The following is a 16,657-nucleotide window of genomic DNA, read 5'->3' as shown; positions in this document are numbered from 1 at the left end:
GGATCGAATTACAACTAAATCAAAACTAGTTTTTCTTATGGCAACACCCATGTTTTTGGGCCCAACCTGGTTTTGGAGTGTGTCTTTCAGCAGGGTAGGCCAAAGCCAAGGACAGCTGCCCTTAACCCAAACCAAAGGTTCAGCTTCTTTGCCTTCATCTGTTGAAACTAATGGAACTTTTTAAACCAGGACTATCATGTTGCATTGATTTCAATGGGCCGAAGCATGGCTACTGTCTTTTAGATCCAACTCCATGCAATACTTTACAGGTAGTCCTTGACTTACAACAGTTCATTTAGTGACTGCTCCAAGTTACAATGGCACTGAAAAAAGTGATATGACCATTTTTCAGTTGCAACCATTGTAGCTTCCCCATAATCATGAGTTCAAAATTCAGATACTTGGCAACTGGTTCATATTTATGACTGTTGTGCTGTATCCCAAGGCCATGTGATCACCTTTTGTGACCTTCTGACCAGCAACATCAATGGGGAAACCAGATTCACTTAACAACTGGGTTACCAACTTATGAACTTCAATGGTTCACTTAACAACTGTGGCAAGAAAGATCATAAAACAGAACAAAACTCACTTAGCAAATGTCTCACTTAACAACAGAAATTTGAGGTGTCCGTTGTGGTCGTAAGTTGAGAACGGCCTATGTTTTGATTTAAATGCTAATGTTCATGGTTGCAAAATATTAAAGCGCTTTGGTTTCCGCATTTTATCCCAAAGTTTTCAATAAGCTTTTTATTGAGCATATGAGGCCAGCTAAGGTACAGAAGACACCCAAGATAAACACTGATATGTCTGCACATTTCTCAAAGTGCATCAGCTTTTCCCATTTCAGCTTTAAGTGGAAAAAAGAAGGAAGGAGGAAGGTCATAGCTGCATCAGTAACACTGCCAGTTAGACCCATAAGAAGGACAAAGTGTGGTATGAACATGGCCATCAGGAGGGTCAATAGGAGGAGGGCACTTTTTAAAAGTACAGCAAGCCATGGTGATTTATAGTTGACTTTGTCCCTGGGTGATATGTGAGAGTGCAATATTTTTGTGACTGTAAAAAAAGGCAATGGGTAGGACAAGAGTGCCTTGGCCAAGAGACATAAGTTTACTGAAGTCTGTAAGAAGGAAGGAAGATTGTCAGTAATAACCTCCTTTGTTTCTTCTCCCCATGTTAGCAGTGCTGTCATTGCAAAGATTATCTTGAATACTCAAACCAAGAAATGGGTCCAGTTCAACATAGACCTACACTCTCTAGGATTTTGCATGCTTTCTTCGAGGGTTGGAAGAAAAATTTGTGAAGTGTAACTAAAAAGGATCACACCAACTGAAATCAGAAAACTTTCAAATTCAACCGACAGGTTGAGCCTTGCCCAAGACCAACGGTGCCTTTGGGTCAAGCAGTAAGTGATCACTATAAATATGGTGATGAAATGGGCCAAGGAGCAGAGCAGACTTGAGTCTGGATACAACTTTCAAGGTTTGGGTAAACACGCAAGGCAGCAGGCCTATAAACGCAATGATGGACCAGGTTTTCTTGGTCATCAGTAAAGCTGGAAAGCTGTGGGACAGCAAGTTCCCACTAGTAACCAAATACAAAATGCATGTCATGACCAGCTCAGTTATCTCGGTCACGTTGACCACTCTGCCACCAAGTTTGGGGAACAGCCTTCTGCAGCAAGCGTTAGCGATGTCTTCATAGGTGCCTCTCACTCTCACAAGCTGCCCATCTTCATTTTCCTCGTAGAGGCAAGCAATAAGAATTTTGCTGGTGTAGCAGCAGAAGATTGCAGCAAGGATAATAAGAAGCAGCCCACTGTATCCACTGTGGAGCAGAGCATATGGCAAGCCTAGAATAAAAATCCCCTAGAGACAAAACACAGAGAAGACCAAAGAAAAAATAAAAGAACCCTGAAGAAAGAAGTTGCTTAGAAATTGGCCATTTAAACCCGCAGCTGACAATGGCTACCTTTGGCTAATTGCACAGAACGTCTGCTCTTACCTTAACCTGCCGCACTAAATAATGTTTTGTCCCCAAAACGCATATATTCACAATGTACAAAGTTAGAAGGAACATACAAACAAACACGTACACACAAACATACAAACGCAACTGCTGGCAGGAGCATAGGGTGCCTAGGAAGCTGCATAGAGGTGAACAGCAGAGACTAGCTCTTATTAAATATTAAATGCTGGTTGTGATTACAGTCATAATTCTGAAAAGCTCTGAAGCAGCTATTTAATCATGGTGCATATTAATGTTCAATAGCAGTTCAATAATGATAAAATCAAAGAGCTTTAGCTGTCTTCATATGCTGTATGCAAGTAGGGAAATGACACTTTTAGCAGCCATGCCAATAAATAAACATGAGGAGCTTCTCATGAATCTTTTCTAACTTTGCAATACTATTTTTCAATGTTTCCTTGTATTTCTACATTCCCATGGGTCTATGTTGGGAGGGGGAAACCCTTTTCTCTTGGTTTAGCCCCAGAAACAAGATACCCTCTCTTCTCAGTGCTAAGCAGAGAAATGCTATTTTAAAATTTCTCCTAATTGAGTACTTCAGAAAAAATATATATGCTACTACAGAGATCCTGGTTTTAGTTTATATTCTGTCAGTTCCTCATCTTACCCCACAAGCATTTCAGTTTAGTAACACCATTAAAAATAAAAATTCATAGAGAATGGCACAGAATAGACTGTCTACAAAAAGTAAAGATTCCCTTGAACCAGGATTGAGTCCTGGTGATTATGTCCATTTGGTTTTCATGGCAGCAATACAGGCTAACATCATTTCCCCAGGAATGTATTTTTTAAATTCAGCCAACCACAATTATGCCAAAATAACCAGAATGAGGACAGACTTTCTATCACTTCCACAATGGCTGATAGTACAAATTAGATATTAGCACCAGCTCTTCGGATTGTGAGGAACATTTATTCTTCTATCATTTGCTATCACCTTCTTTTAAAAAAGTAGAGACATCACGGATTGGTCCTGTGACCCTGTGTGCCCAAAGAGCTCTGCCTATGAGCTGCATTTTTGTTGCAAGATTCTATCCAAGAAATGAATTAGGGGGGTGCATAAATGCACCAATGTGCCAACCGTCCCTGTCCTATTGTTTCTTTTTATTTTTCTTATATGTATCCATTTCATGTATTCATAATTATGTTTATACTTATACCTGTTATAATCGCTTGACAAAATAAAATAAATAAAATAAAAATAAATGAATATTAAGTCAGCTGTGTTTTTGAGAGGGAGAGTTATTTCTTTATTTAGGTATGGCCTGTTCCACAGGCAGACCTTTTATATAGTTATACTATCTACCTACCATAGGAACTATGTAAAGCATTTGTTATATGAATAGAATAGAATAGGAGAGGAGAGGAGAAGAGAGGAGAGGAAAAGAGAAGAGAAGAGAATAACAGAGTTGGAAGGGACTTTGGAGGTCTTCTAGTCCAGGGTTCACCAACTGGTGAGCCATGAGAAACTTTTGGTGGGCCGCAGAGAAATCTCACCCCCAGAGTAGCCCCACAAAGCAGTTAATCCAGGCTGCACAGAAACACAAGGCTGCACGCGGGAACCCTCCCCGCCCACTCACTCCTTACCCAGTAAACTTGCCTGTTAAATTGCTATTTTTCCTTTTTCCAACCATCATCTGTTCTGCTCAGGGGTGGGATTCTACCAGTTCACACCTATTCGCTAGAACCGGTTGTTAACATTCTAAGCAGTTCAGAGAACCGGTTGTTAGAAGAAATTACTGGCCTAATCCTGTAAGGAAGGCAGGAAGGAAACATTCTGGTGTTGCTTACAGAAACTGCCTCTCCGTTAACCCTTATTACATTCTTGGCAGGACTGGACTTCCTGTCTCAGGAACTTCTCTGGAGTTTTTTTCCCCTCCTTTGCTGGTACTTTGCTTGTGTGGAGTGACCATTCAAAGTTACAATGACACTGAAAAAAGTGACTTATGACCATTTTTCACACTTACGACTGTTGCAGCATCCCCACAGTCATGAGAGGCCAGGCAAGGAGATGCATGCCTCGATGTGAGTGATATTGAGTTGACCATGCCCAGCCAATAACATGACCACCAAGCCACGCCCACCAACTAAGGCATGCCCACAAAACCGGTTGTTAAAAAATTTGAATCCCACCCCTATTCCTTACCTTTAGATTGGCACATCTGTTTCAGTGAGTATAGTGTTTGGTCACTATTTTGCTCAGATCTTAGGCAAATTCACTTATCAGTGACTTGAGGGTTTTGCAAATGTGTAACAGTTATATGGAGCAAGAGGCCACTGAATTCAACCCCCAAATAATGCCAGATTGTACTTTTTAATACTTCAGGGTTGCAGGTAACACCACAAATATTTAAGAGTTAGTATCAGTTTATATTATATAGATTTAAGACAAAGGGATGGAAAATAATGGATCTTCAAACTGGTCATGTGACAATTTATCAGTCTGCCATTCCTTCTGCTACATCGTCCTAGGATAGAAAGAATGTCTGTAGAAATTCTCAGGCATCCAGTCATGGTTGTCTCAAAGGTGCTTTTTCAGGAGGCAACTGGATTTTCTTGTTTTTATTTTGAAGACATTTCATTTCTCATCCAAGAAGCTTCTTCAGCTCTGACAAGTTAGTGGATCCTTCCAGTGGTGGGATTCAAATATTGTTGTCACCGGTTTGGTGGGCGTGGCTTGGTGGGCGCGCTTTGCGCACATGCACACACTTTGCATGCACACGCGTGCCAAATGCACACTTTGTGCAGGCACAGAGGCATTCTAACTCGCCTCCTGCAAGCCTGCACAATCCCAGTCACTTCAGCAACTGCCACGTAGCATTATTCTCTGCCGCCCAAAGCAGCTGCGCTTCAAATTCAGCATATAAAAGTGAGTATGGGAGGCCAGGTGGGTGGGTGGGCCCAACAGCAGAGCGGCAGAGAGAAACGGTTCGGTCTCCGCTGCTCATCACTCTTACCAGCTCACCAGAACTGGGCCGAACTGGTCAAATACCACCACTGGATCCTTCCATTCCCCACTTTCCTGTCAAAGCTGAAGAAGCTTCTTGGATGAGAAGCAAAATGTCTTCAAAAGGAAAAAACAAGAAAGTCCAGTTGCCTCCTGAAAAGGTACTTTTGGGATAGGAAGAATGGTTGCTAGCCCACTACTTTGGCAGAATCAATAACCAGGAAAGTAAAAAACTCGGAATCACACTTTAAGCAGTGTCAATGTTTTAGTTCTTCAAAATCCAGCAGGCTTAGTGTACAATATTGATATAGCATTAATTCCAATACAGAACTAACATGAGAAGCACACAAAATATATTTTTGCCATATTTTCTATCTTCTATCCTATTTTTTTTTAAACCAAACATCTGTTTGATGGTGCTGTACAATTTAATAGCCTTTTTGGCCCTTGCGTTGACATATATTGCTTTCTGCTGTCATGTAAGTATATTTCTACCAAGTTGTTTACATTCATTTAATGAAGTAGGACCTAGTTCAGAAATTTATTAACATTTCTCATCAATAAACTAGTTAGCAAAATACTGGGAACAAACATTCAAAGTAACAATGCATTTACCACTGCTTTTACAAACACAGAAAGTGCAAAATTAACCCACATTAACCTCCCAGCTTTATGGAGCCATTAAACTGAAGCAATATGTTTGGGCAATCCAAACTTGTTGTGGCTATATGCTTAAACAAGTAATAGGAACAGAAATGCATTAAAATAAGAAGGCTTTTATAAGTCATTTTAAGTAGAAAAAGTTAGTACAAAATATTCTAAGGATTATCAATGTCTCTTTAGATAGACTATTGTATATTTTTTTAGAAAAATTATTCTTTCTGTTTGCATATAAACCTGGAATCTCATTTGAAGCATGATTTAAATAAAAATGAATCATCTTTTAGGAATCCAAGATCCTAACCCTCAATTATGGCCCTGAATCATATTATTTCATTATTAAGAAATCTTAGCTTTAAAATAATAAGATGTAGCTGCTTCTTGATTGTACAGGATTTCTATTTGCAGTATATATTTGTATTAGAAATATGAAATTGAAAGTTAATGATGCCCCCCCCCCCCGTCTTTGTTCATTTTAATGGTGAGAAAGGCTTCTTTACATTTCTATGGTCTTCCAACTTGTATCTAAGAACATTCTGTTAATTTTCTACTTGCTTTCTTCCTCCACAACATCGTGCATTTTGCTGGCATATTTTCTAAGAAAACACAATATCACTGTCAAATGTTGTTTTATCTATGGGGGGGAAAGGTGCCTCGGGAGCAATTGCAATCTGATTGCTTTGAACTCTGGCACCTGTGCATGTTAATTCAATGCCTGCTGAATCTAAATGCAAAAAAAAAAAAAAAAAAACACCTTATATTTTACAACTGAACTACAAAGGAATGCTTCCTTCAGTTGAATCTTAAGGACAGAAGGTAGAGCTAAAACTTTAGCTGTGCTTAAAGACAAGTCAAAAGTGTATTGTTTTGTCAGGTGATGATGGTTTGAGTCCAGGCTTGCCTGCCATTAGCTTCCATATGGAGTAAGGGGCCCCCAGGAATCTGCTGGCAAACCTTCTCTGTTGCAATTCCTTTATTTGGGGATTCCTTGGCTACAGAGATTCAAGCAGCCCTTCATTTCTGGCATTTCAGAAAGTTATTAAAGCAACACTATTACTCGGTGTTTTGAACCAGGACTGATTGCTTCTAGTGGCCACCTAGAGACTTCTATTCTATTCTTGTTTTGATTCTCTATCTTCTGTCCTTTTGTACGCCATCCAGTTGCTGTGGGTTGGGATGGGTTCCAAAACTGTGAACTGACTTGAGCTGGGCAAATTAGCATCTGGTTAAACATTCCAAAAATGGAATCCAATTTGAACACTTAGAGGAAAAGAACAGTGGCTGTAAACTAGAAAAGTCAAAGGGCAGAGAAAGGGGGCAAAACATGGAAGGAGGAAAGAGAGAGAATAAAATAAAAAATATGGCATCATAATGTTATCCTATCACATTTCTGCCTCCAACACAACACCTGGTGTTTTCCTTAAGGATGGCTTTTCTCAAACACTTGATATCCATTCAGGAATGTAGATGAATGCTTCTGAGTAGGTAAAAATCGGAGCTGTTCAGTGAAGTAAATAGGAGGAGGAGGAGGAGAAGGTAATGTATTGATATTGGCTATGATGTGAGGACCTTCAAATAGTCCAGAACCAAAATAGGGTTCCATGTTGTGTGAAGAGCTGTATTCAATAACTCTCAAATACAATCTCTTTTTCGTAATGTAGCTGAGTACATCCAGGGCTCAAGGGAGAATGGAGCAAGACCAGCATGTGCAGGCTATTCTCTTTCTAGCTTGATCCATGAGCATATTGGATGTCAGCTGAATGTCTAAACAAGGCCAGCCCTGTCAGTGATTTGGTACTTTAAAATTCAGCAGGCTTAGTGTACATTATTGATGCAGCATGAATTCCACATACAGAACTACTAACATGATAAACATACAAAAGACATCTTCTGCCATCTTAATGATCAGTGTTTGATGGTGATGTACAATTAATGTTCTGGTCCTATAATTGGCATTTTTTTTCCTATTGCCATGTAAATATATCAAGTTGTTTACATGGGTTTAACGATGTAAGACTTAGTCCAGAAATGTTTATATATTTCTCCTAATATACACATTTTGTATACACTTTCCTATCCTATCCCCAGAAATAAGAAAAAGACGTTGCAAGGGTACATTTGGGAAAGAAGAATGGGGTTTAAAATTTCACCCTGGAATAACTGTTAACATCTAACTAGTCATGTTTATAATGCACATATTCAAATTTTAAAAACCCAAAGATTTCTTGCAAATGTTTCTACTGACAGATATCAGTTGTAGCATATCTATCAATCAAATCCACATACATGCTAATTTTATCTTTGGTAAAGGATATAAACAGGATTCTGGTTAAAACTGACAGCATGATGATGCTTTAAGGCCTATTAGTTTGAGCAAATGCATGACAGGGTTTACCCTTTCTGCCCAACATCATATGATTTACTTAAGTTTAGTTTAGGGCATTGTGTGAACCCAGCCATTATAATTTCTGAACCATGGATTATGGCATCCTGCAATTTAAGCCCAGGCAACCATGACTTATTCAACAAGCCACAATTAAGCAACGTGACCTGAACCTAGCCAGTGAATTAAGCAAGGATGGCATTTGCTTAATTTTTCTCCTGAGCAATAAAAGGAGCATGAATGAAAAAGCCTCAGCAAGATATTTTTCTCTGAGTATCATGAAACAATGGCAAAAAACAGTATGGGGTCCTCTTTAACTGTCCTCATATCAAGATATGTGATGAAGAAAGGTTCATTTTTCCCTCCATTTATCTCCAAGGGAAAAGACTCTCTACAGCTCACTAACTCTGAGAAACAGGGTGTGATTTGTCATCATAGCTCTGTGTAATCAGTGTTTAGGGCATTTGATTTTCTAGAATAGCTCTGTTTGCTCATTTGAGCAAGGGAAGCATCATGCTTTACTTTTCCCCAAGAAAATGCATGCCATTGCTGGCTTTATGCACTTAGCGATGCATGACAGATTAAACCATAGATACATGGTGAAAGAAAGGACTGCTGTAAATACTATTTATGTGCAGCTTATGCATATAGATTTCTACCCTAAAGTCACCAGACTTTTCTTGAAACCTCTCCTTGAAAACATTGGGAGTTACTCTTGTTTGGCTTAACATTTTTTTTTTACTAACATCTTAGCAAAAATGGATTTTCTTGAAGAAAAGAAAAAAATTTGGCTATGCAAAATTTTAGCCTTAGGCTGTCAATCATGGAGAACTGGTGTTTACGGCTTTTTATTTGTTTTCCTTCAAGCATTGCTTTAGTTCCCCCCCCCCCTTTTAAGGCAGTTTATTAAAGCAATTTACTTACACAAAACATAAAGTGGAAAGAAATGGAAGCTTTAAAAGTTACGGCATCCATCTCAGGTAACAGGATTGCAGATATTTCAGTAGTGTATAGTACAGACTTTCCTCTTACCATCTTAAAAGGATTGCTGGCAGGTCCTACATGACGAGTGAGAAACTTATCATTATGTCTTAAATGGAAAGGTGACTTGAAAAAGCATGAAATGGGTAGGTTTTTTTGATTCCCTCAAGCATATATAAGAAATGCGATCCATAGACCTGCTGACATAAAAGGCAAGAACCAACAGAAATGAGAGGTTTAGAAAAGCACCTAGTTCATTTTATACTTGCTGAAATATATTAATTTTGACAAAAGTAAAATTGGTATTCTTTCAGCTTGGTTGTTTTCTTGCAGATATTTCTTTTTAACCAAACTAGGTAACGTCATCAATGGCACAATGGTGCTCATCACACGGATGATGTTACCTAGTTTGGGTAATGAAACATCTGCAAGAAAACAACCAAGCTCAGAGAGCACTAAGAATCTTTTAGCCAATGAGGTTTGTAAACCAATGGGTATAGCTGAGCATATTGTATGAAGCCAGAAACAAAGGGAGGGAGAGAGGAAAGAAGGGAGGGAGGAAGAAAGAAAGAAAGAAAATATTTTTTTAGCCTTGTACAACATTATTACTAATCAAGGTGAAGCAATAGCCAACATGAGATACCCCTAACTCTGGTTCTGATGGGTTTTCCCCACAGGTACTGATAATCAATATGCAACAGAAGGTTCTCTCCTTTCTATAAGCATAAGTATTTAAAGTTATCATAAGCTATCAAAACAAATCTTGCCATTATCTGCTGCAGTCATGTTGCTAGCATAACTAAGCATAACCACATAACTACTTCAATATATTTAAGATCTCACTTATATTTCGTAATTCCTGATGAAAAGAAAAAAACCTTTGAATGTATATTATTTAAAAAAATCTTAAAAGGAGAAAACCCTTCGACTTTCCAAGTCATAGCAATCAAGTCATGAATATACTTTTCAGGGCTGCTCAGTCTTGGCTGCAAAAATCCAATTGGACATTGGATGCCAGCAAAGAATCAGAATGCTCCTCTGTTTAGAATGCAGCTTGCATTGGGTAGTATTACTATTTTTATTAATGCCAAACTAAATTATTAAGGGAAAGCCTATGAAGCAAGGTTTCTAGTATTCTTCTCTACACTTATTGTATATCCCTATGGATGCAAAGGGGCATGACGGCTCAGAGCTGCATTCCCCAACCTTTCTGGGCTGGCCTAACAGGAGTAAGCGGGGTGCAGGTGAGCACAAGCAGCCTCCTCTCATATGAGCGGAGCTTCATGTGTGAGCACAAGCAGCCACCACTTTTGTGAAGGGAGCTTATGAACAGGTGTTGTGGTTCACTGGGAGCCAGTGCAGACAGCAGCAGAGTCGGACAGTGAGGAAGAAAGGAGACCAGTCCCTGCATTGGATGCAGGACCCTCGTCCAAGTCCTCTCCAGACTCCCTGAGAGGACTTGGACGAGGGTCCTGCATCCGATGCAGGGATGGGGCCAGGACCATATGAGAGTGGGGTGCTGCCTTTGGAGCCTTCGGAGTCTGGCAGCAGCGAAGCAGAGGACCCAGGGGAGCCTGTTCCCAGTGCATGTGTGCGCAGAGCTGCTGGAAGGTGAGAGCAGCTGAAGCACAAGGGCCAACTTGGGTGTAAGGCTGGGAGGTGATTGCCCCTCCCATAAGGGATAAAAGTCAGACGTCAATGATGAAAGCTTTGCAGGAAGCAAAGTGGTTCAATAGATTCCGAAGCTCTGGTGGGTTTTTTTCTGGTATTTCGGTTGGTTTCTGTTATAATTGTATATTTCTTTTTTTGGCAATATTCCACAGCACTGAAAGGAATGTGCTTATCTTGGGGAACTGTTTATAATTAGTTCTGGCTGGGAATGAAAGTAATTTCCAGTGTTGCAATAAAATAGGTTTTGCTTTTAAAATAAGTTTGTGTTTAAGTACGTTTGATAAAGCCTGGGTCAGAACAACAGGTTGAGACTTGATAGTGGGCCACAGCCCATGGGTTGTGACCCCTGGGTCAGAGGTTAAAGATGCTGAGCTTGTCAGTTGGAAAACTGACAGCCCAGGTTTGAGACCCAAGCAGATAAAGTGAGCAGATAAATAGGTACCATTTCAGTGGGAAGATAGCAGCATTCTATGTGCCTCAGCATATAGTCATGCTGGCCACATGACCACGGAAATGTCCTCAGACAATGCTAGACCCCTCAGCTAAGAAACGGAGATAAGAATTTCACCCTAGAGATGAACAGAACTGGGCAGGGAAAACCTTTAACTTTAAGGATGCATTGGGGATTTTGCTTCCTGCAATGATATTCTCACAGCCTCTGGTTGGATCCAAAGTACTTTTGAGTAAAGCTTTCCTTTTTGCTGGTTCCCCCTGCCATCACAAATTTGGTTTTGTTATAGTCAGTTTTGGAGACTAATCCTGCTGATAGCAGAATCCTGTGCTCCTTTACAGGATTTCTCTCCAACACTGTGTTGAGTTGGAAAGAATAAAATATGAAGGGGATGAAGAAGCTAATCCTTAAATTTATGTTATGAGTATCATGGAACAATTTACAAGGTGCCTTGTATAGAATGTGCCAGCTGACTTTAAAAAAATGAAGTTTACATGATTTAGGCCTGTTTAGCACCCATCGATCCTTCTGTTCATTGGGTTAGTAAAACTGATCCAAAGGAGCTTTATAACAAACAATAATCAAATCTATTACTGTAGTGAATGTCTGCTTTTTTTCTTATTGTTTCTCAACTAGTATACTTTGCTTATGGTATTTTCAACTGTTTCTCTTTTCTGGATGTGAAATATGCAAAATCTGTTAGAAAAATTCCTTCTATCTTAAACAAACTGCACCTTACAGTTGTAATTGTACTTCAACAATTTGAGTTCTAACAAATGAGGGATATTATTTTGAGACGACACTTTAAATAAAATACAGGGAGCTACATATGTCAATATTATAGATAGACAGATGAGAGAGAAAGAGAAGATAGGATAGCTAATAGAATATAAAGGACACAAGAAAATTGGGGGGAAAGTTTTGTTGCTACCATCCTTGCTTTTCCCAGCAAAATTTGGAAGCAGAAATGATAGTAATAATAATGGTTATAATAAATCAGAAAGGCTGGCTCACAACAGAAATGTTACAAAAGTTCCTGACATAAGGGGAAAAATCTGTGGGAATCTTGATTCATCTTAACAAGAGGGCTGAAATATTCTAAACTCATAAGTAGGAGGAGTATTTGATTCTCCTTAATGTGAATCACCTCCATCTAGTTAAAAATGAGCTGTTACCCTCTGGATTTGAAGCAACGTCCCATCGGTGGGCAGTTTCCAGTGGGCAGTTTCCATCACGGGGCAGTTTCCAGTAGGCTTTGGAAAATTCCATTATTTTTAAAGTTGATCTTAAATCAAGTGGTTAATTTGTTTTAATTTATCCCATTGCTCTGGTGTTGATTAATTCCTTAAATAGTTTAACATTACTTTAAACATTTAAATAAGATGCTCTGAAAACAAGTTAGAGCTAAAATTCAGGAGGCAACAATTAACATTAAAGAAATGTTGGGATTTGTAGGTATAAAGGTCAAGACTCAATACAGAATGTAATGGAAATGCATTTCTATTCCTTATGGACTCTGAAGTGACTGAGCCTTTCCCATTCTTATTTCCCAAACAACTCAGAGCATAGCACTTTTCTCATTTGATGGTTTTATGCTAGCCATCTTGCATGACTTCAAACAGAACTTGGAACTGCTAGCTCTTAATTGCCATGCAAAAGATTGTTGCCCTTTCCTCGGGGTAGGGCAAAACAATGGGTTGTTCTCATTTATAACACTCACTTTCCACCAGTAAAGAGTATCCCAATTGCTTTAATCATTCTTCTAAGGTCTGCAAAGACCTTTTCCTTCCAAGTTCCAATTCATTATTATTTCATATGGGTTTTTCTATTTTTATCACCCCATCTTATTATTGCTTTTATAAGAAAAAGCAGGATTCCATAAATAAAAACCAAGGAAAAGCTGAAGTTTATTACAATAAAAGGCAATAGAATTCACACTAATGTTAACACATAGGTAGATAGGTATCCCATATAGATACTGTTGGTGTGCTGCAGTGGAATGTAGTTTGGAATCTTACTATAGTCTGGGAAGAATCTGTCTGTAGGAGAACAATAATAAAGAAACTACTTAGAAATAACTCAACTGCTTAATTATAGATATACTCTGTGTATTGCTAGATCGGGCCATCTTAGCACACTTCCTGCTCATGTGTCTCCTGTGCGCGCATCTCTCCCATGCATGCATGGCAGATACCCAACAATCAGCTGGCTGGAGGGGCACACATGTGCATGCGCAGTGGATCTGTTCCAGTTGACACTCGCGTGACAGCAGAAATGGTTCTATGTGCCACTTCTGGCATGCGTGCCATAGGCTTGCAATCACAAGTCTAGGGTGTATTGTGATTGACACAATTTGGAATTGACTTTTTTCCAGTCAGAAAACAAATTGTTTTCTAATATCAGTACAAAATCGAGGCCTATTGCCCTTCTAGAGAAATTATTCGTAGCATGATAGAATCTGAAGGCACCCTGTAGTCTTGAATTTCTACTCTCATATCTTTCCCTGAGTTGTACCTAGTGATGACTGAATATAGGGCATCTCAAATAGAAACATTGAGAAATATAAACTCATATAAACTATACAAGAGCATCATGAAATGTTTGGATGAAATAAGAAAAGATCAGCAGGAGTAATAGAACAAAGATTTCACAATAATATAAGCATATTAGGAATCAGTTGTAAAGTTATATGGTTTTTACAGCTCAAGGGGAAGAAGCATCAAGGGGAAATAAATTCTTCAATCAAGTCATCTGAAAAATCTGATTTGCTGCTATGCACAACAAATGTAGGATTAACTTATTTCAGACTTCATACAGACATTACAAAATCTCCCTAAAATGATTCTCTGAAATGTCCTTTCAATTTTCATCATTCGTAATTAAATTGTATGTTTACTTACAAAGGAGTTTTACTGAAAGATACTTCAAGCAAATGTACATAGAATTCCAGCATATGTTCTTCTGACACTTCTATTTTAACTGATTGGCTATTTATTACTTATTAACACAATTGATTATTATTGGCATATTAGTATTTTATTACTGAAACAAACACCTCTCATATTTAAAACTGTATTTTAATTAACACCTGTTGCAATGTTGGCATAATATATTTCCAAAGACATTAGACAAAACAAGGTGTCTAATATCTTCTGGCAATGTTTATGTAATTATTTTAACTGGTTTTTGTTTATCACCTTATTCTCACAGATTGAAACTATATTTCAAGCTATTGATGAAAAGCTTCCTGCATACTATATCAAATCTATATAAAGCAGTTTTTAAAAAATACAATTAGACATTTCTGCAAATAAAAAAATAGGTTTTTTTCACTGAAAGGTCATTCTTTAAACTAAATAGAATCTTTAGATTGGGTGGAAGAAATAGCATTGCAACAAATAAACTATAAACAATTTTCTCCTCTATCTTCAGTGAAATTTGAACTTAAATTTGAAAGTTAGCCCTTGCCTTTAAGGGCAGAAAATGGAATGGTGCAAAGAAGTACCAAAATATATTTACTTTTTCATTTAAACTCTCTTATAAATACCCTGTCTAACCATGTTTAAGTTCCACCAAATACTTCACTCAGTTGGAGATTAGGAGTATGAAGTGAAGTGGCCCCTGTTTCTTCTTAATAGACCAGTTGCTTTACTTTCTCGACAGCAAAACATGTACAGAAGACCATTGGCAAAGTGGATACTTAAGGCTGTTTGGTTAAAAGGCTAAAAATGTTTACCAAATGGAGAGTGTCACTTCTGGACTTTTGCCATGGTGAGGCAGATTGAATCATTGGCCTCATGGAGGCAGATCATGGTTACATGCAAAACCTAATATTTTTCCTCTTTTAGACATCTACATTTGCTGTGACAGTATTACAGATATATACTTCTTTAGCTTCTAACACTATTAAGGTAGGCAACTGTGCATATTTATTAAAATCAGGTATCCCTTTTGATACAGTTCTTAATTGAGTGCTACTACAATTGTTGTAGTGAAACCAATCAAGCCAAAAAGAATTGGTTGTAGTCTAGTCTGAATCCCATTAATGAAAACAATCCAAATAATGTGGACCAACGTTTGATGCATATAGCTGGAGTAGAGATCAATAAATTTTTGATTGGAATTTAGCCTCTATCCATCAAGGAGTTTGCAAATCATTAACCTCCTTGGGGTAATTCTAGATATAAGTCATATTTTAGTAGACCCTCCGAAATTAAGTTAGTTTTGATTAATTTAAGTCAAAATTAATTCAATGGGTTTTAAACTAAATATGGCTATGTTTGCTTCTAGTTCACTGTAATTATAGTTGCTTAGGCATAAATAGCACTATATATATATATAAAACATAACTGAGTAAGAAAAGCAAAGATGAGATGATCCTATCCCAAAGTACTTATAATCTAATTTTAAAAAATTGGGGAGAAAAAAAAATAAAGGAGTAAAGACTTGAGGGAAAAAGAAACAGGATACATGTAAATCAATATAGGCTATACACCACAATTTAATCACCATTTCCTTCATTTTTATTTTATTGTATCTATTGTTTTGTCCTTTGAATGGGAAATGGGAAATGTTCAAAAGGCAACAAAATGAAAACAGTTTTTAAAAAATGATGAAGAGATGAACATAATTGATTATCAGGCACCAAGTTACCTGAATAGCATTGGTTACATTCCAACCAGCCTCCCAAGTAGTGATCAGTGTACTTTGAGCATTTTGTGTACACACTTGGGATTCACAATTTTGGTCTTGCACCTGTGCACCAAGCTCCAAAGAAAGGTCTACCTCTTCTTCTTCTTCATCAAGTAAATAAGTATAAGTGAATACAAGGACGAAATGGGATAAAAGAAGAAGAGAAAGGGGGGGAGCGGTAAGGGTTTTTTGGGGGGAGGGGATAGGAGGGGAGAAAGGTGGTTTGGGGAGAGGGGGGGGGGGGGACGGGGGGGGGGGGGGGGGGGTGATGCGAAAATGCTATTCAGTCCGTCCTGTCTGGCAAAATTCACATTTTCTTCATCAGTAGAGAGGCAACCATTCCACCTCACCATGTTGAAAAAGAGAGATGTTGTGCTCTTAAAGTGATTTGAAAGAGATGAAAACATTTGCTTTGTTTAAGCTACCCTGGTATATCAGATGGCTGTAGTTTAATTTCAACTATTCTTGTTGAAATTAATTTTCCAGGAGTGCTATCTTATTAGAATGTATGGAAGATGTACTGAGATAAAGAAGATGCTACTGAATTCTTCATTAGTCGCAGTGCCAAAGGCTGGTCTAACAAGACTGTTTGCAACAATGCTCAGTGTACTGCTCTTAAACTGAGAGGGTGAGAATCCTGAAAAACCAAGATGTCCAATTGAACTCCTCTCAGTTCTGGTCATTGAATCAAGCAGTCAATTGTCAATCAGTCAGTTACAAGTAGCTGGCAGAAGATACGGTAGATATTTATGCGAGGATTCATTGCTATCAACTATTCCTCCATAATGTAATTGTAGTAATGTGCACTAAAAAAAAAAGACAGATACTGCAAAAAAGGGAC

General features: G+C 38.3%; 1 pseudogene; it reads right to left on the bottom strand.

The window, feature by feature from the left end:
• Nucleotides 1-724: 724 nt before the first annotated feature.
• LOC113411265 (vesicular inhibitory amino acid transporter-like) lies at nt 725-16,223 on the bottom strand (annotated as a pseudogene).
• Nucleotides 16,224-16,657: the final 434 nt, after the last annotated feature.

This window comes from Notechis scutatus, chromosome 1 (genome assembly GCF_049901735.1).
Source record: "Notechis scutatus isolate UNSWTSFEM ecotype Mainland chromosome 1, rNotScu1.2, whole genome shotgun sequence".
In the NCBI taxonomy this organism is placed as follows: domain Eukaryota; kingdom Metazoa; phylum Chordata; class Lepidosauria; order Squamata; family Elapidae; genus Notechis; species Notechis scutatus.
This window is presented reverse-complemented; position numbering and strand designations above follow the sequence as displayed.